The following is a 25,092-nucleotide window of genomic DNA, read 5'->3' as shown; positions in this document are numbered from 1 at the left end:
AATATGGAAAGTATTTAAGTGATTTATGTGTATGTGTTTCTGTATCCTGTATCATTGTGAGAAGGTGGATATAATCAGCCCCTTATTATAAGCAAGGAATCTGAGGCTGAAAGACATTAATTCCTCTGTTGTCACATGCCAAGTAAATGACAGAGCCGAGTTAAAGTGTAGGTATTTCTAATTCCAAAATCTTTATATTTGTTTTCTAGTCCTTGAATGGTCTTATCTCTGCCCCATGTTAACTTTGATATTAATTTGATACTCAGTTAATATTTCATTGCTGAATGTGTGAACATTTAAAAAACTTTTTGGATCACCTTTATCCTAGAGTGATTTTAAAATACAGCCATTACACTCAGGAGTGTGAGTGATGGGCTAGTCATTGAGAGATGTCCTACGGCTTTTGGAAATAAAGAAAGGAGAGTCTTGAGTGTATTTGGTGATGAATAACTAAAAGCAATGGCTACTTCACTAAATAACAAGCACACTTCATCCATCTTAGAAACAAAAATAAACCCAGCAAATATGGTGTAAGCAACTAATCATGGCTGGATTGCTCAGAAGAGGATATGCATGAGACTCACACAAAGTTCAGAGTGGATATGTGAGTTCTTCCAGGAAAGGGGTGCAGCTGAATGCAGCAAGGGCTGTGGCAGACAAATATGCAGGAAGCAATAGGCAAATGTAATATCATTAAGGAAGGTTCATCAACCATTACTCTTCATTTGGGGTTATCGATTGTTTTACAGCCTTGGACAACACATGCAATGGACTGTAACAGCCACTCTGGGCAAATGTCAGCCCTCCAATATGATCATTATCCAAAGAGGGCAGTGTAAATAGTTGAAGTGTTGAAAGGACCGTGCAAAGAAGAGAGGCAGAACAGGGAGAAACAGGCCCTTGATTCCTTCCTTGGTTTGTTTTTTAAGGGGAAACACCCTTGCTTCCATAACCAGAAATCTCTTCAGTAATCTTGAACTGCTCTGATAGTAAGAGAGGAGAGGAGGATATTTTTACTCTTAAGGTTTTACTGTTTTGTCAGTGATGGAAGGAGGGCACCTCCAAAATGTATGGAAAATTAAGTTCAGTGATTTAATAAATTGTGTGCTTAGCCAGGTGTGTCTGTGTTTCTTGCCTTTTCAAGTAGTCATTGTTGAAGGGTGTCCTTTTGGGTAAGAATTGCATTACTGTGTGGCCCCAGAGGGAGAACTAGAATCAAGTTTTGGGAGAGGGCCGTTGATGCATACGTCAGCAGAGCTAACTGTTAACAGTTAATCGTTAATTAGCGATGAAATTTAGCCACTAGAAACATCGCAACTTCTAAACATGCCCCTCTTCTTTCTCTCTTACAATACTGCCACCCCGAATCTGTGTCAACACTTAGATCTATTAAGTTGAGATTGCGTTTGTTGCTGGTAAGCACCTACTATGTGCTGTCCATTGTACTAGACGCAATGTATTTACTTTAATGCAAACTACAGACTGATCCCACAGGCACTTGCATTCCTATTCTACAGAAGAGACATGGTAACTTGCCAACTCTGCACAGCTAATAGCAGATAGAGCCGAGAAATGAGCTGAAGTCCATGAAGCCCAACAGATCTTTGATGACAGCAAACCTCCCAGAACATGGAATTGGTTGCCTTGTGAGGGAGTGAGTTCCCCATCCATGGAGGAGGAAGGGGAGGAAGAAAAGTAATATATCAACAGTTTAACCTTTTTTATTATTATGAATGTTATCTAAGTATTTATCAAGGTGAAATTCACATAACTTAGAATTAACCACTCTTTTTTTTTTTTTTTGCGGTACGCGGGCCTCTCACTGTTGTGGCCTCTCCCGTTGCGGAGCACAGGCTCCGGACGCGCAGGCTCAGCGGCCATGGCTCACGGGTGTAGCCGCTCCGTGGCATGTGGGATCTTCCCGGACCGGGGCACGAACCTGTGTCCCTTGTATCGGCAGGCAGACTCTCAACCACTGCGCCACCAGGGAAGCCCGAATTAACCACTCTTAAATGAACAATTTCCTGGCATTTAGTACACTTACAGTGTTGTATAAAGATTACCTCTATCTCATTCTAAAGTATTTTCATTACTTTAAAATAAAACCTAGTACCCATTAAGCAGTTACTCCCTATTCTTTCTCCTTGCATGCCCCAGCCCCTATCAATCACCAGTCTGCTTTCTGTCTCTTTGGATTTACCTGTTCTAGATATGTCATATAAATGGAATCATACAATATGTGACCTTCTGTGTCTGACTTCATCCACTTAACATCATGTTTTTGAGATTTCATCCATGATGTAGCATGTTTCAACACTTCATTCCTTTTTGTGACTAAATAATATTCTATGACAATTTTTTCATCCATTCATCAGTTGATAGACATTTGTGTTACTTCTCCCTTTTGGCTGCTGTGATTAGTGCTGCTTTGACCGTTCATGTACAAGTATTTGTTTGAGTAACTATCTTGGATTCTTTGGGAGCTACATCTTTTGGAGCATTTACTTTGTGCTAGTCACTGAACCAAGTGTTTTATGTGTAAGACGTCTTTGAATTCTCAGAACCCTGTGAGGTGAATACTATTATTATACCTGGCTTATAGTTGAGGAAGCTAAGGTACAGTGAGGTTATCATACCTTGCATTGGGTCACACACTCCTAGTGCTGGGACTCAAATCTTAGCATCAAAGTTCCAGAGTCTATACACTGTGCTTTTTCTGTCTTGTATCTTATTACCTTCAGACTTAACACCTACAGCTGTGTTAGCTGTCCCTTCCCTGATACTACCCTTTCCTGTCTCCTCTGGGCATACTCTGATTTGTCAAGTTTCCTCTTAAAATGTGGAATCCAATATTGGTTAATAATATTCCAGGAGTAATTTATTTTTACTGTTACCATCATCACTACCATTATTGATACTTTGGTTGCACTTGAAAGATTATTAGGTGTTAGTTTTTCAAAATAATATTTATGTTTTTTATTAACAATAAAAATTATATAATAAATAACAAATTAAGAAACAAGCCCCAGGTTTCACAACCCAGCATCTCTCTGTTGCCATTAAACAATCAAGTAAAATCACAGTACATATGCATGTTGAAAATCCAAACAGTAAAGAAGTATATAAAATTTTTATTATGACTTCTTTTATGGAAAAATGCAGTGTATATATTTCCAAATACACCTTCCAGGTATGTTCTGACATTGGTAGTGTTCAGAGTCTTATTTATTTCCTCAAGGTTCAGTTTTAGCTCATTTAGAGATGCATACCAGAATCTACCACTGAGTTTGGGGTGGAGTAAAACTCCCAGGCGCTTTTCTTAGGATCTGTTGTTAAGTCAGAACTCCATTTTGCTGTGCTGGTTTATGCAGTTGATTTTCTTAACCTAAATGTAGAACTTTCCATGTCTTTGGGCCAGAACATGCTCACTGAATTACACAATGCCATTCTGTCAAGATAACTGTACAACCCAAGTATGATAACCAGCTTGTTACTGATCATTCTCAGTTTGGAAAATGCAAAAAACTCTGCCACTTGACCATCCTGGGAATTTTTCATTTATTTTAATGGGTGTATTTAATGCTATCAGCTGGGAGAGTTTGACCACCTAGGCTACAGAAGTATGTCTGCTTTGCACTTATTTCAGACAGAATCCTGCTCAAACATCCCCCACCAGCCTTGAGTTACGCAGAGTAACAAGGTTCCAGTTGTAGAACTAGAACTTCATTTGCAAAGGTGTGACATGTAGGGATGGAAAGACATTTATCAAGTTTAACAACAGCATTGGAAACCAGAGGTTCTATGCGATTCTCAGTTTGAGTATTGAATTGCACAGTCTCTTGCTCAGTATAATTTATTATCTGAGGGATGTGCCTACATTAATAGCATTTGACCACATTTTAATCTCACTAAGCTGCTATGAATTAAACCAAATGATAAAGTTGTAATGTAAGACTCCATTTTTATAACAATATAAGTTAATATTAAGTGATAAAATGAAATGTTTTTAAAAAATGAAATGTATTTTGCCCAACCCTGAGATACATGTCTTTCTTGTGTATAACAGACCTATAGTGTAAGTCAAGCTAAGCTTTTTCTTTTATCTTTTTCAATAAACTTTGTGTTAGAATAGAAATCCCTAATTGTCAGGTGTGTATACTTGAGTTTTGATGTCTTCACTAAGTCTAAATATATTAATTAGGCATCATCTATTTACTCCCTCTTAGAAGATGTTGATAGTGATCATCCTGGGGGTGGACACGCCTTTTAAAACTACACAATTTACTAATGAGCTTTTCAAGAATAGATTTTTTTCCCCACCAATTTACTGCCCATAAATGTCTGTGATTTCTTTATATATAGGGATAAAGGCAAGCGAAATGAATGGTCTTCTTGTTTTTATTACGATTATTTCATGGAGGCAGATATTCATTCTGGCTTCCTTTTTAAATGGATTTTGTGATGGGAAGACAATGCAAATGAAGTGACAGTAGTTCTCATAAATTTCTGGCCTCGTGACTATAATGCAGGGTATCAGCCTTGCTATCAAACCTCCCTAAGCACATTTTCTTTGTGTTAGTGACTTAGGTAATAGTGAATCTTTCATCTGTATGTTAGACTCTATAATTCTTCCTTTCTACCTGTGTGCCTCACATACCACTTTTAATGTGTGTGTATATGAGTGTATGTGTATATACGGCATTCATTCTTAGCTGAAGCTGAGAAGATTCAGATTTCCTCTATACATTTCAAGTCTGATAAATGGATACCCTGTGGTTATGAAAATTACCTATACATAATACCTGTATTAATCTTGTACTCTCAGCAAATGCCTGAATGATGATCTATCTCCCCCTTTGTTGATACCAACAGCGATGTTAACACTTTCCTAGGAGCAATCATAGATGAGGACAATTCCCTTGTAGATTCAAACGTACTACTATACTTTTTCAACCTTTCTTTTTCCCCTAATTTTATGAGTCATATCCATCTTTAAAAAGAGATATTCATTTCGGATTTTCCAGCTAGAGACCCATGCCATGAAGCCTCTGAAGACAGTCAAAAGAAGCAGAAAACTGGAAAAATGCACAGGTGATACACAGTCGCTCAAAGTTGCCCCTACCCTTTACATTGCGTCTGCCATCTCGTCAGTATTCAATCTGCAGTGCGTCTCCAAAGCCAAATATATTTTGAACAATTTATCAGTGGTATTTCAAATTTTAAACAGTAAAATCGGCTAGATGAAGAGCTACTGTAGAGGTTTGGCCAATCAGGCTTTTCACCTTGGTCTTGCCCTTTAAGATTACTTTGCTGTGCTGGTAGCAGGTTGGCATGCAGAGAGAAAAGGAGTTGCCTTCCAGAAATGGTACTAAAAACAGCTCAAAGCTCTAAAAATGTAAGTCTTTGATTAGACCACTTTGACTGCTACAAAAAGGCTAACTGGGTTCACGTCCTTTCTGGCTGAATAACCCCGACTATTGGGTCCACAGGGCAACAGATGACCGTAAGGAGGTGATCTGATTTTTTTGAGTTCACTTCAGTGTCTGAGCCAAAAAAAAGGAAATAAATAGTTTAATTGTTATTACTCCTCTGCCCTGTATTTCTAGCAGCCATCACTAATTTGTTACAGTATTCTGTCCTGCAAAACCCAGATATGGCTTCATAATATTTCTCAGTATAGCCCTCGAGAGGGTCACTGTTGCTGGTCAGGGTTGCCACGTGAGATGTAACCAGTCTGGCCATCCAGCTCTATGTTGAGTTATGGCCACATTTTTCTCTAACAAGCCTTTAATACATCGAGGGTAGAGTCAAAGGGCTCTCACTTTGTCTGGTAGGTCACCCTGATCATAGAAATAGCCTGGGCTTCTTATCCAGGGTAGAGTTTATTGCCACAGTCAAATCAGTATGACCTTTTCTGGTATTCACAGCTCAACACTATCTCATTGTTCCTCAAGTTTATAATTACCTTCTAAGTGACACTATTCCAGAAATTGTTCCCTGAGCCATTCTGACAGTTTCCACCTTGAAAATCTCCCATCACATCATGAGAGATGAATGTATGTATTCCAGAACTCGTAGACAGTAATATCCTGATCCTATGAATGTTCGGTGCCGCAATCAGTACAGTGAAATCTGGAACTTGGCTATGAATGGAACCCCTTTGTGACTCAGATATTAAGGAGGAAGATCTTTGTTGCACATGACTACTGAATCATCTTCACTTTCTTGATGTTCTTCGGAGTTGTCATTGGTGAAAATGACGGTTTTACCCATCTTAAGTGAAAAAATGATCCGTGGTTAACTTTGGTCTCTAAAGATCAGACAGGGTTAACTAGCCTCTAAAGATTACAGATAAGAATAGTCCCCCTAAATAGGGCTTAAGGAGAACCTTTTCCTGTAGATTAGATTACTACAAATGCTTAGCATCTCTCCCAGAGATTCTGGCAGGGGTTGGAACACTGGTTCTGAAAATTATCAGTCAGTAAATATTATGGTGTACTACCCACTCTGTGTCTGACACTATGCTGGTTACTGGAAATACAGCAGTGTGAGAGAGGAAGAGAGCACTTCATGTAGCTTCCAGTTGTAGAGTAGGTAGGCATTAAGCTGATAACCGATTCTTGATGGCCCCGATCAGAGAATATCCTTGTCTAATTTAGTGAGCCCGTGCCCTTCTGGGTGATGAGTGGAATTCATGTGTATAGTCTTGCGATTGTCTATCCTAAAAGGATAGTAGCCCACCTTAGACATATTCTGAGGACTCGCAAAGCCCATATTCAAAGGTCATTATTCCTTGCCTTTGAAGTATCGAGGTAAAAAGGCTTCTGTATTTACTCTAGGGTACTCTAGACATAATAGGAAGCAAAGTTATATAAACACAAGTGAATTGGTCTTATTTTTCCTTCCTACATACTGCACTGAGCTACTTACTTATTTATTTATAAATTTATTTATTTATTTTTGGCTGCATTGGGTCTTCGTTGCTGCGCGCGGGCTTTCTCTAGTTGTCGCGAGTGGGGGCTACTCTGTGTTGTGGTGCGCAGGCTTCTCATTGCGGTGGCTTCTCTTGTTGTGGAGCGTGGGCTCTAGGCACGCAGGCTTCAGTAGTTGTGGCACGCAGGCTCAGTAGCTGTGCCTTGCAGGCTCTAGAGCACAGGCTCAGTAGTTGTGGCTCATGGGCTTAGTTGCTCCACCTCATGTGGGATCTTCCCAGACCAGGGCTTGAACCCGTGTCCCCTGCATTGGCAGGCGGATTCTTAACCACTGCGCCACAAGGGAAACCCCAGGCTACTCTTTCAAATGACTTACTTCCCCTCACTTTTATAATTATCCATACTTTAAAAGCCAGAAAGACTAATAGTGTAACAGTAGCTACTGTTATATTGAGTATTTACAGTGTTATTGAATATTCTGCTGAGATTTTTATCTACATCATCTCAGTTAATTCTCACATGAACACTGTGGGGTTGGGGTTTTATTATCCAGGTTTCATGGAATGAGAGCATAAACTTTAGGCATGTTCAGTGATCTTTCCGAGGCCACGGAGGTGCTAAGTTGTGGATTCAGGACTCCTACACGAGCAGTCTGATTTCAGAACCTGAACTCTTAGCCTCTATGCTACACTGCATCACTAACTGGCATTTGGTCTACCCGCTATTTTATTTACAAGAAAATTGAAACTGGTTGTTAAGTGACTCGCCAAGTGGACATACTACTTAGCTACAGACTTGAGACTAAATCTTGTGTCTTCATTTTAAAATACTAACAATAACAACAGCAACAGCAGCAACTAAATCTTTCATAGTGCTTATTACTATGTTCCAGGCACTTTCCTAATGCTTTATTTAGGCTCATTTATGTAATCACCTCAACTACCTCGAGGAAAGTACTATTGTTATCCTCATTTTACTCATCAGGAAACTTATGCATTCTGAGACTAACCTGATTGCTTAAGGTCACACCTCTGCAAAGGTAAGGAGCTACGATTCTAACCCAGCCAGTCTGGTGCCAGAGTTTGTATTCTAACCCAGTGGTTCTCAATGAGGAGAGTGTTTTTCCTCCCTCTCCAGAGATATTTGCAGGGCCTGGAGACATCTTTGGTTGTCACAACTCGAAGAGGATGCTGCTGGAATCTTGTGGGGAGAGGCCAGGGATGCTGCTAAACATCCTACAGTGCACAAGACAGCCCCTCACAACAGAGAATTATTTCCTATAAAGTATCAATAATGTTATAAATCTGTTCTGGCTTCTAGAATATACTATGTATGCCACCCACATGATCTGTGAAGAAGCATACAATATAATACACTCTCCCAAATTAGGAAAACAGAACATAGCCTCCAGTGTGCATGATTAGTTTGGTGTGTCTTTTATCATGACTGAAATTTTGGGTTGGAATATTACAGTTTGTTGGGTGCATGATGAGGATACAAACTAGTCTTGTGCCCAGCAAGAGCCTATGGTGGGATATCAGTTATTACAGTGGAAACACAAATTGGTGTGTTTATTAAAGAAGGCAAAGCACTTGGGGAAGATGATAAAAGTAGCACTCTGATGACTAGTGGTGATTTTGGCTTCAGTAAAGAAAAGTAGCCACATTGTTCTTCAACATGTTATTTGGGAAAGGAAATAAGCTGGTGTTTCAGACATTTTCTTTTCATTACAACAAACCTATTTTGCAGATTTACTGTGCCTTTTATCAGTACTGTAGCTCAATTACAGTTTAGGCAGCAAGTTTGGACAAAATTAAAAAGAGGAATAAAAATATTTTTATACCTACATTGCATATTTCTTACAAGAGTTTCCAAGTATAATTGCCCATGAATTTCGTCCAAAATCTTCAACTGTGCAAATCTTATATTTGGTTACTAGCTAATCAGAATTGGGCGTGAGTCCAGTGTAAAAGTTATTTAGAGGGGCTGGGACATACATTCCAAGCAAGAGGGAATTTCCTTATTATTCCTACCAAGGTTTTATATTTTTTATCATCCAGGTAATCAAGCATAGAACTGCCTGCCTACCTGCCTCTCCCCCTCTTCTGCCCCAACTCCTTCCCTGTGTTTTCCATTAATAGCTATTTTAGTCTATTTACTATGTACTAGCTTTTGTGGAGACCACAAAAGATATGAGATACAGTTTCTGCTTTCATGAAACTGATAAGTAAATAGAATTAACATACCTGATATAAATAAAAATCCGTGAACCCTTAGGCTGGTGCTACTGATTATAGAAATTTCAGAGAATGGCAGACTCCTGTGAACTAGAGCAGTATCTTGACAGATAAGGTGGATATAAGAAGGTAAATAATGGTAAGGGTAGGATGGTAGGTGGAGAGAATAGTATGCTAGAACACAGAGGCATTATATGGCAACACCAGAAATAGGCTTTATTGACTGCGATGCGATTTTCTTTTATGTGTAGAAGCCCAGGTTCTAGAGTCAGACAGAATTGCATTTGATTCCTGGTCGTACCACACGTAGCTGTGTTGCTTTCGGGATATTACTTCACTTCTCAGCTTTCTCATTTGTAAAATGAGCATAATAGAATTGTTCTGATTATCAAATAGAAATATTCTCGTAAACCACTTAGCACGCTTACATACCAGCTATTATTACTGCTGTTGTCTCCTCACACTTCCAAGTCTATGTGGTATACTTCCAAATTCATTCATGTGCATCTACATAGCTATCTGTACAAAGCCAGACCCAGTGTTCTCTTAGATGGCTTTCTCACTATCTATAGCACTATCTATAGCAGTGCTGGCCAACAGAACCATAATGCCAGACACATTAGAAAACAGAAAAATAAGCAAGTGAAATTAATTTTAATAATCTATTTTATTTAACCCATTTATCCAAAATAGTATCAATTCAATATAGAATCTGTGTAAAAATTATTGAGATATTTCGCATCCCCCCCCCAACTAAGTCTTTGAAATCTGGTATACATCTTATGTTTAAAGCACATTTCAGTTTGTACTGTACAATTCTCTGTTTCTGAGACTCAGCTGTGTTTGGGAACCATTCCCTTACTGTGTACTCTTAAGGAATGAAATTGCTAGCCCCACATGTCTTTGTAACTTTAACTGTATACAGTCAGGGATGATGAAAAAGAAAGCATCCTGTCTGAATAGAAGTGTAAAAAGGCAGAAGACAAAGATACAACTGGAGAAATAGAAGACTATGTCTGTTAAATAGGCTGACATTTAAAAAAAAATACTTGACTTGAAAGCAACTGATAAAACTTTAAAGTGAGAATATGCCTGTGGAATGAAAACACATCATAGAAAATGAAACCAAACTTCAGCTCCTTCAGCTGAAATAAAAACTTGAGTGAGGATCTACCAATTTATATTACTAAAGTTAGAGGGACGTAAACCATCCTTAGGGTGCAGTATAAATTTTTAGCTGATGGAACAACTTTCCTTCATATGAAATTATGCTGTTTGATTTACGTGAAAGATATTTGTCAAATGGGAATGAACTGCTTTTTGTTTAACCCTGCTTCTGGGTGTCCGGTACTAAGGTATGAGATGCCGTGTCCCTGGGTAGAAGAGCACACTCCCTTCATGTGCGAAGCTGACTTTTATGCCCTAGAACCAGGAGAAACACCTGTGTTAGGCTTCATTTTCCAGGCCTAATAACAGAATGCCTTGAACTGCTCGTTCTCCCATCCAATCTTCTCTAAAACTGTGTTTGCACCCCTAACTGTAGGCAGCTGTTTTGTACTTCTCAGACCATTACACCAAATTTGATTTCTACATGAAATTAACTGTCTCTAACTTATACTGAACCACTTATGATGACTTCATTAGCACTTTGCCCTAACCGTCCTAGGTAGTCTCCTAAAGATCATAGGCTCAACGTTGTAATTAACTGCTCCACTATATTGCTGTTTTTAAAAGAAATGCCCTATTATATTAGTAGAACTCAAATTAAATTCAGGAACCAACCCCCTGCTTGTACACTCAGTGTAAATTTCCACATGGCAAGCTGGACTGAGGGCTTGGATCTCCCATGTTCTGTAACTGGAAAAGACGCACATACTCTTTCTTGGCATTTAATAAATAGTGGGTGCTGTTGGGTAGTCATAAATGAAATGTATACCATCATTTTTTTTCTTGCCTACCCAAAAGGTTAACCATCCGAGAAATAATACATTCAAGTTATAACCTTCTAAAGATGACCACATAAACTACTTCGCTGCTTCTGAAAGGGGAGTTCTTAATTATTCCTGAAATAGCTTCTATAATTAAGTAACTTGTCTAATGTGAGAAAGAAAATGAAAGATCTCCAGTGAAGGTCAAAACTAAGGGACGCATTGTGCTGTATATTTTGTTTAGTTTTATTAACTTCAAACATCTTTACTACATAAAGGCATTTTGTAACTGGAACTTTTATCTAAGATACACACATACATATATATATATAAAAGAATTCATTTGCACCATATTTTTATCCATTCTTCTTCTTCTTCCAAAAGGCAGTGTATACCACTAGCATCCTTTTAAGAATATCCTTCAACTTTAAATGAAGTCAACTTAGAAATAAAGCTTTAAAAAGTCAAAGTAAAATATACATCTTTTATTAAAAATAAGAAATAAGCCAATTGAGTAAGTACTGTAACTCTGGATTTGGGGAAATGAGCAAGTTTAGAATCAAGTGTGGCTGCTATCAGTAATGACTTGGTACTTGCATTTTTACTGTGGTTTCTGCCTCATTTTGTCTTGTGGCCGAGTTGGTTAAAATGAGGTTCAAGTTATGGGCTTGAATACCATTTGACAAGAAGTCCTTTTGTCACAGATCTTAGTGTTCACCTTCTTTCATCATCAAGTGTGTTTTTGCCCAAAGACTATGAAAGATACATAGCACACAACCTTCCAATAGCGCGTAGTCTAATAAGGAAAACACAGCATGAATGTTAGTGAGGTCTTACAAAACATGCTGTGGATCACAGAACAGGGAGGTGGTGAGTATGCATAAAAAATACTTATGGGATATTTTAATATTCTGGAGGTATATTTCCTAATGAACACCCTAAGGTTTTCAACCCACAGATTATTGAGAAAATATAGCATAGTCACGAAGCTCTGTACATTGGTAACTTCTAAGTTTGCTTTGTGAGATATTTGGGAAGTCAAAAGTTTTACTTCTCTGTGCACTTCAAGCAGTTTATTATGTGTGGATTATACTAAACAGAACTCGCCACTGGAGAAAACTATTTAATATACATGCCCTGTTCTTTTTTGTTCAGGATTGTCAATGTGGCAAGCAAGAGAATGCATAGTTACTTCTTCCTTTGATAAATTATTTCTAAATGTTATTATGGAATTAGTCTTTTGGGTTTGCTTTAAGACTGAAACTTTCTTAATTCCCTTTACCTGAATCATTGCCTCTCTCATCAGACAGGGACCTAAAGGGATGTTTAGGAATAAAGGGAAGACACAAAGAGGTATTGTTCATGGGTGGAGGTGGTTGGGCAATGTGTGGGAGGGGCATGGGGAAGGGACAAAGAGTGAGAGGCAGGCAAGCAGCATGTATCAAACTTTGATGTGGATTGCAGTCACCTGGGGACCACATGGTACTCTCTCGGGCTTCTACACACCTCCCAAGGAGGCTTTGAGTTACTGGGTCTCAAGTTGGAACTGGGAAACTGCATTTTATCAAGGATCCCAGGACTGTGGACTATACTTGAGAAACTCTGCCCTAGAGGAAAAGGAAGTATCCTGTATTCCATTTGCTGGTTCCTTCTCAAGGCAGCAGAGAATCCCAAGACAGATGGCTGCTTTGTGGCAATTGCACTTATTCATTCTCCTGCTCTGCATGTAAACCACCTAGAAATAACTTCCCTTTTGAGGCTCTAATAACCTTGTAAATCCTGTAATTTAGATTCTGGAGCAGATTAGGATGAGAAGAAATTTTTTTTCTTACATGTGTTCCTTTAAAAAAAAAAAAATGACATGATGGGCACAGAGTTTCTGTTTGGGATGATGAAAAAGTTCCAGAAATAGATGGTGGTGATGTTTGCACAACAGTGTGACTTAATGCCACTGAATTCTCTACTTAAAAATGGTTAAAAGGTATATTTTATGTTATCTATATTTTACCATTATACTATATATTACAACAAAAAAGCTTCTTTTACTTAGTAACTGCTACTTTTGAGATTATGTTAGTAATCTGTTGGCATGATTCTTAATGAGAACTTTCGTGCACAGACATCCACAAAGATTAACTGTTCATTAATTTAGGGGAAAAAAACTTCTTTGCAGTTTATTTCCTTTCATTTTAGTTTTAGCAAAGATCTGAAAAATGTAAATGATGTTTGCTTTGGTTTCTTAAAAAGTAAAAATTAATAGGATAGCAATGCAGGTGTTAAACTTGAAATGTCCATTATTTCTTGAAACCTGAAAACTGTTTGTGGGATGGATCAGATAGTATCTGGGCTCTTTTCTGATGTTCCACAGGTCTATAGTTTACTTATGTAGTTTAGTTAACATTTGGATATGAAATATTTCACCTAAAATTGAATATGCGATTCATAACTGGTAAGTTTGGGGAGGAAGGTTTCATTGTTACTATTTAAAAGCGACTTGGTGCATGTGTTCAGATTGTGTTATGAGCAAGGTCAAAAGCATCAAGTGTGCAAGTACTCTGTAGTAGGCTGTCTGTCGGATATACCAGGGAATTCAAGCTTTGGTGCACTAAACCAACACTGCATGAAGTCATCAGCATAGGACGGCTTCACTAGTCTCACTGCGGTAATTACTGCAGGTGTATCTCGATCATTTTAAATGGGCGTTCAACCCAATCCTGCTAATGTGTGCCAACCAGTAAATTACTATTTAATTTCCGGAATTTCAGTGGTTCCATGAGTGGGATAAAACTGAGCTACTGTTTCTCTAGAAACTCCTGGGCTATTAGGAGAACTTTTGGCAAGTCTCAATAATTGTTCCATTGGGTCTAACTCTGATTCTCTGGGTCAGGGTCCCTCACTCTTAGGGTCATTGGATGCACTTCAGAGGGTCTGTGAACTTGGGTGAGTGGGTGAAGGAAAAAAAAGTACACTTTTATTTTCACTATCCTCTAACCAAAATGTGTTTTTTCTTCCAATCATGAAAAGGGCCCATAAACCATGTACTATCAGTAGCACCTGTGGCTTTGCCACATAGAAATTACACATTTTTGTATCGTGTGTAGGAGGTAGTTTAAGCTATCAATTATGTCTGTCACTGCTCAGAAAACTACAGTAGCTCTTAGACCTGCTCTTGTGTCATGTTTTTTATGCATTAAGAAGCACACATTACTATTATCACAGATTGCTTTCTAAATATTTTTATGTCTTTTTCAATATAAATGATTTTCTTTGTAATCACATTTTCTATGTCAAAATCATTCAGAAACACTCTGATTGGAGGGTCTAGATTGCTGAAGCAGCCCATGGCACTTAAAAGGTCACATGCTCCTGCCTTGTATGGCATCCTTGTATCTTTCCTATCTTACTTTGAGATGGGATTTGTTAACAGTAAAAAAAAAATAAATAAATAAAATGGGCATTCATATTAGGATGCATCGTTCTATTGAAATATTAAGTCCATTAGAGAGTATTATAAGAGAATTTGAGTACATGAAACAAAAGACAAAACGCTTGTGAAGCAAATAGACTCTAAAAATCCTGAACACCTAAGGCTGTTTTCTTGGAACTAAAGTATGCACGTGTGAAGCCAAACCTCAAATTCTGTGCTGCTCTCAACTTGTATGTGTATATTTTACCGAGATATATGCATCTTACATAGAGTGAAGAACCCTTCAAGGCGTTAAGTAACAAAATTAGGAATTCAAAATGAATGAAGAAATTTTCACGGGAGGCAGTACTTTTTAAGTAAATTTTTAAAGTATCTAGAATGATTCCTTCTTTCACCTAGTGACTGTGACTTTGCTGCTATAGCAGAAAACTCTTGTTGCTATGGTATCTCTGAATATCGCTTTTGACATTGCCGGTCATAGCTGTAACTGGTCATTTTACAGGGGCATTTTACACACATTTTGACTGTTGTTTCCATGTGAAAGCTGGATTGCTTTGACATGTGTTCTATCTCAAAATTAAATTATTTACTTAATGTAAGACTCTACCAAAAATGAACATACTGTGTGAACAAAATGGCACTTATATATTAATTATTTTAATAGCAGTCAACGTTAACTGTTTTCGTTCCAGCTGTTATGTTTATCATGGGAGGAAGTGGAGATCTCTTTTTTAACAAAGTCCCAAATCTTTATTTCTTGCTTAAAAAAAAAAAAAAAAAAAGATTCTTGTTCCATTTCCAGCTGCCAAAGCTCTCAGTCACTGATCTAATTTTAGTATTCACATATGGAGTAAATGCCAGTCTTGCCTCATTTAAAAAGTCTTACAATATTACTAATACATATTTTTCCATTGGATGGTAGGCTAAAGTTATGCTATTTTTTGAGGAAAAAAAATTCTGGTCAGACCCTGGCTTCAGAAATACCAAGGGTATGAATATTGATAAGATGCCTAAATTGGCACAGTATTACTAATACATTTACTTTCTGAATCCAAAATTTAGTTTCCAGCTAGCGTATGCATCGGCCCTTGCTGTAGCTTGGCCTCTAGATGCAAGGCCTGGGAAACTGTGAATGCTAATTGTATTTGCCATCGGACAGTTACAACTTCACTTCCCAACCATCTCCAACATACTTTTTAGCTAGGTCCTAGTAAAATTGAGTTCTATGTGTGAGATGCATTTTAACATTATACCAAGAGAATGGTTTCCATTGTAGGATGGACTTATGTCCGTATCCCAGTCCTTCTACTTGTGTTTGTGTGACTCTTTATAAGTGACTCTATGTCTCTGAGCCACTATTCCCTCAAATGTGGGTTGTGATATCTGACTTGTGATGGTAATATAAAATAATATATGTAAAGTTCTGGGTAGAATGCCTGGTAGATGGAGGTATTGCAGTAAATAATAACTAATATTATTCTTAACAATAATTATGTAATAAATGAATAAACCTTTAAATAGAACAAAACCAGCTTTTTAAGAGCAGAACAGAATCCTCTTTTTTGATTGAGATCAGATATGACAGAGACAGACTTGAACTTGGCCTTGCAGTGTCCTGGTCCCTCCTACTAATGAAAACTCTACCTTTAATCTACCATTCAGACAGCACCCAGTGATACCACTATACTTTTCAAAAGAGTTAGATGAACTGGGTATCATTTTCCATATTTTATAGATGAGGGACCTGAAATTCAAAGTGACCTTGGTCACTCTGAAGATGGGGACAGAATCATGCCCAGACTCAGTCTCTCCTAAGTCACCATCCAGACATAGTTCCCTCACTTTGCTGCTCCTTGTCAACTGAGTCCAGTCCTTTTTAAGACACTGGAGCACAAAGAGTTCTATAAATAAGACCAAAGTTGGCATTTATTTTATCTATCTTATGAAATGAAATTAATCAAAAAGCAATATTAAGAGTAAAGACAGGGCTTCCCTGGTGGCGCAGTGGTTGAGAGTCCGCCTGCCGATGCAGGGGACACGGGTTCGTGCCCCAGTTCGGGAAGATCCCACATGCGGCGGAGCAGCTGGGCCTGTGAGCCATGGCCGCTGAGCCTGCACGTCCGGAGCCTGTGCTCCGCAGCGGGAGAGGCCACAACAGTGAGAGGCCCACATACTGCAAAAAAAAAAAAAAAAAAAGTAAAGACATAAGAAATCATATAAATGCAGGATTCTTATATGTGGATCCTCTCTGAAGACCATGGATGGTTCAGGGAGCTCCCCAAGCCCCATGAAATTGTGTGTTTCATATCGCATGTTATGAATACATTTCTAGGGCAGAGGGCATATCTTAGTTTGGGTCTGTGACCCCTTTCCTATACAGAGCAAAAAGAGTATCACCAAGCATATGAGATAAGCAGATGGTTAGAGCAGGCCACTAGGGTGTCACCTAAGAGATGGGATGTATTACATTTGAGAAATGGAGACTTCTTTGATGGGCTCTTGTGGGTGGATTCTGCAGAGAGGACTGTACTGTTTAGAAACGTGTCAGGCTGCAGAATATGTGCCTTAAACGTTACGTTATCCTCACTTAATTGAAAGACTCTGGGTTAGGTGGGTCCAAGGTTAACTCAGAGGCTCACTGTTGTCATCAGTGACCTGGACTGGTTCTTTCTTTCCTCTCTGCTCTTGTGGCTTCGCCTTTAGTTCTCATGCATCTCAGTGTATGGTCTTAAGATGGCTGTCATTACTCCAGGGATCATATCAGTGTTGAAAGTAGGAAAAAATGGGGAAGGGATGCACCATTAAGCTCTCTCTTATTCCTATCATTTTATTTTTTTAAAGTGAATGTTTCCCTAAAAACACCCCTCCCATGTAAAACTTTGCTCAAAGCTCATTAGTTAAAACCAGCTCACAGCTGTTTCTAGCTTGAAGGGTCCAGGTATGTAAGTATCTGGGAAAGAGAAATAAGATTGCCATAACTGACCCAGCCCAGTCATAGATCATCACTGTGGCTGAATTCATTGCTGCTCTGAAGAGAAATGGAATTCAGTTATCACAGAAAAGGATAGGCTGACAGTTAGCTAACCAACCACCCATGTTTCTCTTTACTGTGACAATTTTCCACAAATCCTGATAACTTAACTAAGTTTTACTTTTTTTATTAAGTTGAGAAATACCGTGTCATTCCTAAAAATATTCTAATGTGTAAACTAATAACCATTTACTTAGCTCTTTGCCTCTTATATATGGCAATTATTTCTAATATTCTACTTTTAAAGTTGGAACTAGTCTAACCAAGAAAACAGTGAGTGATTTTATTAAGCAACTGACAAAGTCAGGGAAAACCTGCAAGTGATCATTTTATTTTCTAGCAGGTACTCTCATTCTAACAGTGGTCACAACCAACATGATAGCTTATTCTTAATCTAATCTACTCCCAGTTGCATGAACTATGCTTTTTTTTTCGGTTTTTAATATTTTTATTGAAGTATAGTTGATTTACAATGTTGTGTTAATTTCTGCTGTACAGCAAAGTGATTCATATATATATACACATGCGCACGCACACACACCCACACATCCTTTTTTCATATTCTTTTGCATTATAGTTTATCCTAGTACACTGAATATAGTTCCCTGTGCTCTACAGTAGTAGGACCTTGTTGTTTATCCATCTTATATATAAAAGCTTACATCTGCTAACCCCAACCTCCCACTCCATCCCTCCCCCACCCCCTCCCCCTTGGCAGCCAGGAGTCTGTTCTCTATTGGACTATGCATCTTTTACAATCTAAAATTTTTAGAATAATGTTGAATAGGAAAAATGCACCACATAATTTGCAATAGTCTTTTGCTTTTCTCACGTAGATTTGTCATACAATTAGAGGAATCTTCTAACACTGGGTCAGGTTGGAGCCTCATTTGGGTAGGACCATATATTGTAATCAGAATATAAAATTTGCTGTTTGGAGGTAATGCCCATGTTTCAACCAGTGTTTCAGTTGCTTTATAGAAACTAAGTGTACTTTTTGAGCAAATGCAAAAATAGACCTTCCATTCTTTTGATCCCCTGTTTCATATCTGTTGGCTTATGGGCCCAGTAGAAAAGTCAAATGTTTAAATTCCTGCCCTATGTGAGAATCTACTTCCTTATGTCTTAGTGGGAAAATTAAATTCAGTTTCACTGAGTTACTCATCTAAAGTCTCCTTACTCACCTAGTGGAAGTACGTACAAGGTGTATTTGTGTTAATATGTGAGCTGACATTTTTGACTAAAGATTGAGAGAAATGTTTCTGTATAACTATTCACTAGTATAAATGTATTGCATGGGAGTGGCATTGCTTTTCAAAGTACTATGGAATTTCTTTTATGTTTAGGTGTATGTCACTTATTTTTAGCAAACATGGGTATTGGGTAGTTTTTCACTTTCCAACAATGTATTTTGTCTACAGATAAGATTATACAGCTTATTCCTTTGTGTTTCTTATTTCTTCTCTAAACTCTTGTTCATTCTGGAATGAGTGGTAAATGCTCCTCTTAACTTCACATCTACTCTCATTTCTGATCCTGTTTTAATATTGGGACTTTTTCCCAGCACTCTTGCTCTGCTACCATGAGAGGCCAACAGACTTTCCAGCCCCATCACTTATTTCCCCGTTATGTTCTTCTGAAGAACTCTGCTCTAACAGCTTTACCCATGAGAAAAAAATGTTTCTTCTTGCCCACTTGAGCTTGGATTAAAAACTGACCTGTTCTGGCTCTCATTTTAGGAGCATAGCACATTTAGAGTCCTGCCTATATGTACAGCCTCCCAAGTAGAACTGAAGAAAGTTTAGTGATAAGTCCATCAGCAAATCATTGCACAGGTATTGAGGAAGCACCTGATGATATATGTAAGGTTTAGGGTTAGATGCTTCACAAAAATGCAAGGAGGACAAAATAGAGTCTTTGCCCTCAGGGCACTGCCACTTTTGAAAGGGAAGGGCTAGCATGTGTACTTGAAAGTTAACTTGCCCTGCAAGACTCTCTGTACAGTATTGGCTGAATTCATTTTTCTGAATGAATGTAGTACCAGTATCTAGAGCTATAGGAATTCATAAACGGTACAGACCATTTTGAGCCAAAGACTAAAAAGACACGGAACATCGAAGAGGTTATCCTGTCCCCTCATCGTACAGATAAGTAAAAGGAAGTCTCCAGCTCAGTCCCAGAAAGTGATTGCGGTTTTCAAGGAGCTACACTTTTGTTATTGACAGAACCAGGATTTGTTCCTAGAGACTGCCAGACTAGATTTATTCAGGAAGGAATGAAAGAAAATCCTAAATTGGGGCAGGGGGGATGCAGAACATAAATGTGTTAATTAACCATATATATTTGGAGAAAAATACACATAAATCTATCTGTCATGAAGAGAGAGGGAAGATGGCAGAGGGTTAGATTTCTGCTTCACACCTCCCGCTTTGTGTTCCCTAAAAGGATAGAATGCTCTAGAGCTACAGTCATTTTTTTCTCTTGGAAGTGAGTGACATCTGTGTTCTCTCTTTTTAATGAGGAAAAATTAGCATTTCCCTTCTGAAATTGTTAATTCTAGGAATAATGCTCACTTCATCTTGTGATTGTCCTCCATAAATGTTAAACTTGTAAATCATCAGACTTGTTGAATTGGAAGCCATCTGTCCCTCCAGAGGTGTGTTGGTTCACAGTATTCCAGAATGAGGTGATCATGGCAGTGCCAGCATGGCAAATTAAGAAATCTCTCATCTGAATGTTCTAAGCATTAGTAGGACATGGTGTCAGAATTGTCTGCCAATGAAGTTTTCATTGACCTTAACTGCATCTTGTATTAGAATCTTGGATTTTACCTTCTGAGAACACTTATAACTGCCTCATTCTAGGCAAAGCTGGAGGCAATCAATATATGTTTGAAAGTCTGCTTTAAAAGCTCAGATGTGGCACAAAATGGGGGGTTTTTTGAGTAATTTTGATACATTACAGATGTGAAGTATTTCTTTAGCTGTTTAAAATTTGAATAAGGGAAAGAATCCTGAGCTTCTCCTCAGCTTTCCAGCAGATAAATTAAGGGCGAGTTTTACTTAAATGGTAAACAAAATTATTTTGGAAATGGTCGAGTACAGGAAAGGTGGTTATGTGATTAAAACTAAATTACTATTGAGAAAAAGTTGAAAAACAAAGGAAGTCAAAGACAGTACAGGGCTTTGGCAGTGAAAGCAAAAATAAAATTGGAAATGAAGATTTAAACAGATTTCTTCCACTGCAGAAGAAATGTAAGATTTATCCCAGAAACACGTTTGACATTAGAAACCCCTAATTCTAATACAAGGAAGATGGTATAGAAAGAACTAAAGAATTTTTGAGGTGCAGTAAAAGTTTGATTGCCTCTTTTAATCCTTTTACGTTCCTTTCATCTACCTTGTAATATAGTTATATGTTGTGCTTGTTAACAGTACTTATACTCTTCATACCAGCTAAAACATTTGTGCACGGGGCGGGGGGTGGGTACCCACAGCAAGGCCTCAGCAAGTGACTAAATTAAATTGAACTGAAAGAGTTACATCCTTATGTTCTTGAGGCATAAATTCTTGTAATACCATGACAAATAAAAATAGATAACTTTTATTGAAAATGTGTTACATGCTAATTAATTCATTCATTCAAAAAATGGTTATTGAGAATATTTTAAGGTACCTTGGATATATCAGTGAACAAAGCAAACGAATATTCCTGACTTCTAGGAAACATACAAAATAACCGAGGTCTTTTGCCAAACTAGAAAACAAGGAAGCTATCAAAGACAAAGGGGATAATAACAAAGGATAAAGAGTCAACGTGCAGGGCTCCCCATTGACCTAAAATGGGACAATTTGAGCATTAATAAATAATGGCTGCAATTGATGGAAAAAATATGAAGTATGTAATGAGATCTATTAGTACATAAATAATATGGTAGATAGATCTGTAGACAGATAGTGTTCACAGCAATGTGATAAGGTGGATTCTGCTCATAATTCCCTTTTACAGATGAGGAGGATGAGGCTTTAAAAGGCTGGGCAGTTGGCCCAAGACAGACCATTAGTAAATGGTAGAGGTGAAAATTCAAATCCAGAGAGCTTACATTGACAGAACTACGACAGCTCTATTTTATATCATTATGCTTAACTAGTCATCTGTCTCGATGTCCTTATGGTAGGGGGAACAAAAGCATAGATTCCTTCGTTGTTACATTGTCTATTTCTGGAGGGCTCATTCTGAGCAACTCCAGTGAAGAATTTGGGGCTATGGGAGGTCAAGCTAGAAAGTTTCTAAATACAAAAAGTAGTAACCACCCCACAATCATTCTTATCTATCTAACTTTCAGAGCAGATCCACACATCCTTGTGTGTGTGTCTGTGTGTTTCCCACTTCTGCAATTTCATTCCTAAAACTCATTCTATCAAGATAAATGATGGATATGGCTCAGATTGAATATGAAAGTTACCATCTTCTGAATACCTTGGACTTCAAGTAGCTGTGAAAATTGATTTGGGACAATTCTGTTTGATATGAAATATGTTTTAATCATAGTAGACACTATTATCACTACTTAAGGAAAAGCAAGGTAGAATAAATACAGAATTTGTGCAAAAACAATATCGCCAAGGGGAGACTTTGATAGTGTGCTTTGTCATTTCTCATTTATGACTCTTTTATGATTTATTGTAGAACATAGTGTTATTTATTGCTACACAAAAGGGTGTATTCCAGGACATGTATGTATGTCTATAGCTTAGGTATATAATTCAGCATATCGAATTACCAACAAATGGAATCATAGACTCCCATCCACAGTCAAAATTGAGATCAAGCGAAGAGACATGGCACATAATACTATTTTTTGTTGACTAACATTTTTTGAAAAACAAGTTGTCTTTGATTCAAGTGTTTGATAATAAAAAACAAACGTGTCTTTGGAAATATACCCCTAAAATCAGGTAACAGATCTCATCAGTCATCTGGTCTGACCTAATTGAGCGATGGGCCCTAAGAAGTTAAGTGACTTGATAAAAGTCACCCACTTAGGAAGTAGCAAAATCAGGATCCAATGATGGTAGTTCCTAAATTCTATATCTCCACCAGTGGTACCACTATCTACTCTGGTCCAGCTGGAACAGGGTATCACTGCTTATCATTCCCTATACCTCTCTGCCCACATGCAGTCAATCCCAAGTCTGTCTGTTACATCTCCTGTCAAATTCTTGACTGTAGCTGTTTGGTCCATCCCTGATACAGTGTGGTCCCTCAGTATCTGCAATTGATTGGTTTCAGGCCTCACCACAGATACCAAAATACACGAATGCTCAAATCCAGTTTTCAGCCCTCATTATCTGCAGAATGCACGTCCGCAAATTCAAACAACAGCAGGTCTTAAACATAGTACCTTATCTGCGGTTGGTTGAATGAGGATGCCTGACCTGCAAATACAGAGGGTCTACAATATATTGCTACTTTGTTAAAACCTCTAGTATTTCTCTCTTAATTTATCAATACTATGATGGCATGGTGATCGGTCTCCTTGCCTTTAGCCTGGCTTCTTCAATTCCATGTTCAATAGAAACTTTTCTGAAGTTCAGGCTTGATTATGAAATCACTGCATTATTCTTGGTTATAAGTTGCCATTACATAACAGGAATGATCTAGGAGACTGGAGGGAGGTTCAAAGCAGAGCATCCTTTTGTGGTTTGGGACATCAGTGTAAGAGAAATGAAAAAAATTCCAACTGTGTAGAATTCTAGAAAATGTATAGACAAAAACATACAAACAAAATACTCTTCCTTTCCTCCCCTCCACATCCCACCATAACTGCCCACACTTCAGTGTATTAAGTAGGTCAGCTTTGCTTATTTCCGTCTGCAGAATTCAGAGTATCATTAGCAGGGAAGCGGTAAGGTGAGGTGGGTATCTCAGTCTGTAAGTGCCTTGTTGACTGGCCTCCATGGATGACTGCTTAACCTCATGTACATCGTTTCCCCTTACACCATGGTTGTGGTGGCACCCTCCACATCACATGACACACACATCCCTAGGGAGTTAAGCCTCCACCTGCCTTGCCTCTTGCCACCTCGCGCCTTCTTCACCATCCCACACCTTTTGCCGTAGTCACAGTGAACTTATTTTAGTTACCCCAAAGCTGTGCTCTCCAATAATGTAGCTACTAGCCACCTCTTACTATTTAATTTTAAGTTAATTAGAATCAAATGAAATTAAAATGTCAGTTCCTGGATCACCCGACCCTTATGTCAGATGCTCATTGGTCACTTGTGGCTGGTGGCTACCCTACTGGACAGCGCAGATTTTAGAACATTCGCATCATCAGAGAAAGTTGAGTTGGGCAGCAGTGCTACAGAGATAAGTGCCCTTCCTTGCCTTTGGTCTTTCTCCTCAGCCAGAAAGTTACTGGGTAACTGAGCTCTCATTTTTCAAGTCCCCCTTATTTACTTAACTCCTCCTTCCTGTTCTGGTTTCATATGCTGAGGTTCCTTCCTCTGGGGCTTTATCCTGGGGTATCTTCTCTACCTTCCCAACTCACCAGCCTTGATTATGTTCCCTTTCTGTGCTGCTCTTCATAACTATGGCTTCCCTTAGCATAGCATCTATCACATAGATTGTAATTGTGTGTATATTTTTCTCCATCACCCACCAGACAATAGACCCATGTTTCTGGCTCAGTCTCATGTTCGGGCATGAGTTGAGTGCCTGGCGCTTTGCAAGAACTCAGTAAACTTATGATTAATAATGGATTAATTTAAATGTTTATTTGGAATAGGCAAACTTACTTGAATAAATGTATTTATAATTTTCCATGAATTGAAGCCTTTTTTTTATTTGACTTCTATTATAAAAGTAGATATTAATTTCCTCAGAGACTGACCTTAAGAAAATTACCCTTAAGGATCTGGTAGTTAATGTTAAGCCTGTTTAACCCTAAACCATACGGTAATGATGCTGATGACAGTGGTGGTCATCATCATCTTCATCATCATCATCATCATCATCATCATAGCAGGAAATCTAAGGGAAAATAACCATCAGCCTCACACCCACTTCAGGAGAAGGAAACTACATTTAACCTAAGTCTGCTTTATACCAGTGCATGTGAGAAGCCCACTATCTAATATAATTAGAACAAATCAACTGTTTTCATTTTACCATGTTGCCTTCTAACCCTTGACTACATGGATGCATAATTTGACAGTTGCTTCCATAGCTCAGATAGTTTCTGTTTTTAGCTTTAACATTAATATTTCATCATACACATCCAGCATGGACAGTGTAATTATTTTTAATGGCTGCACTATAGTCTATCCACTAATGACAAAGTAATTTACTTAGAAATTCACCTATTACTTTTTGGATAGTTAGATTGTTTTCAGTGTTTTCTATTTTAAATAGCATTGAATATTTTATGCAAGCAGATTTTCTTATTTAGAGAGAGATATTTTACCTTAGGCTAAATTGCTTAAGTATAAAAATCTGTAAAGTTAATGGGATTTGAAAGATTTTGCCAAATATT

Source organism: Mesoplodon bidens, assembly GCF_964165515.1.
Source record: "Mesoplodon bidens genome assembly, chromosome: 10".
Taxonomy (NCBI): Eukaryota; Metazoa; Chordata; class Mammalia; order Artiodactyla; family Ziphiidae; genus Mesoplodon; species Mesoplodon bidens.
The sequence above is the reverse complement of the archived record's forward strand: the minus strand, read 5'-3'. Positions refer to the sequence as shown.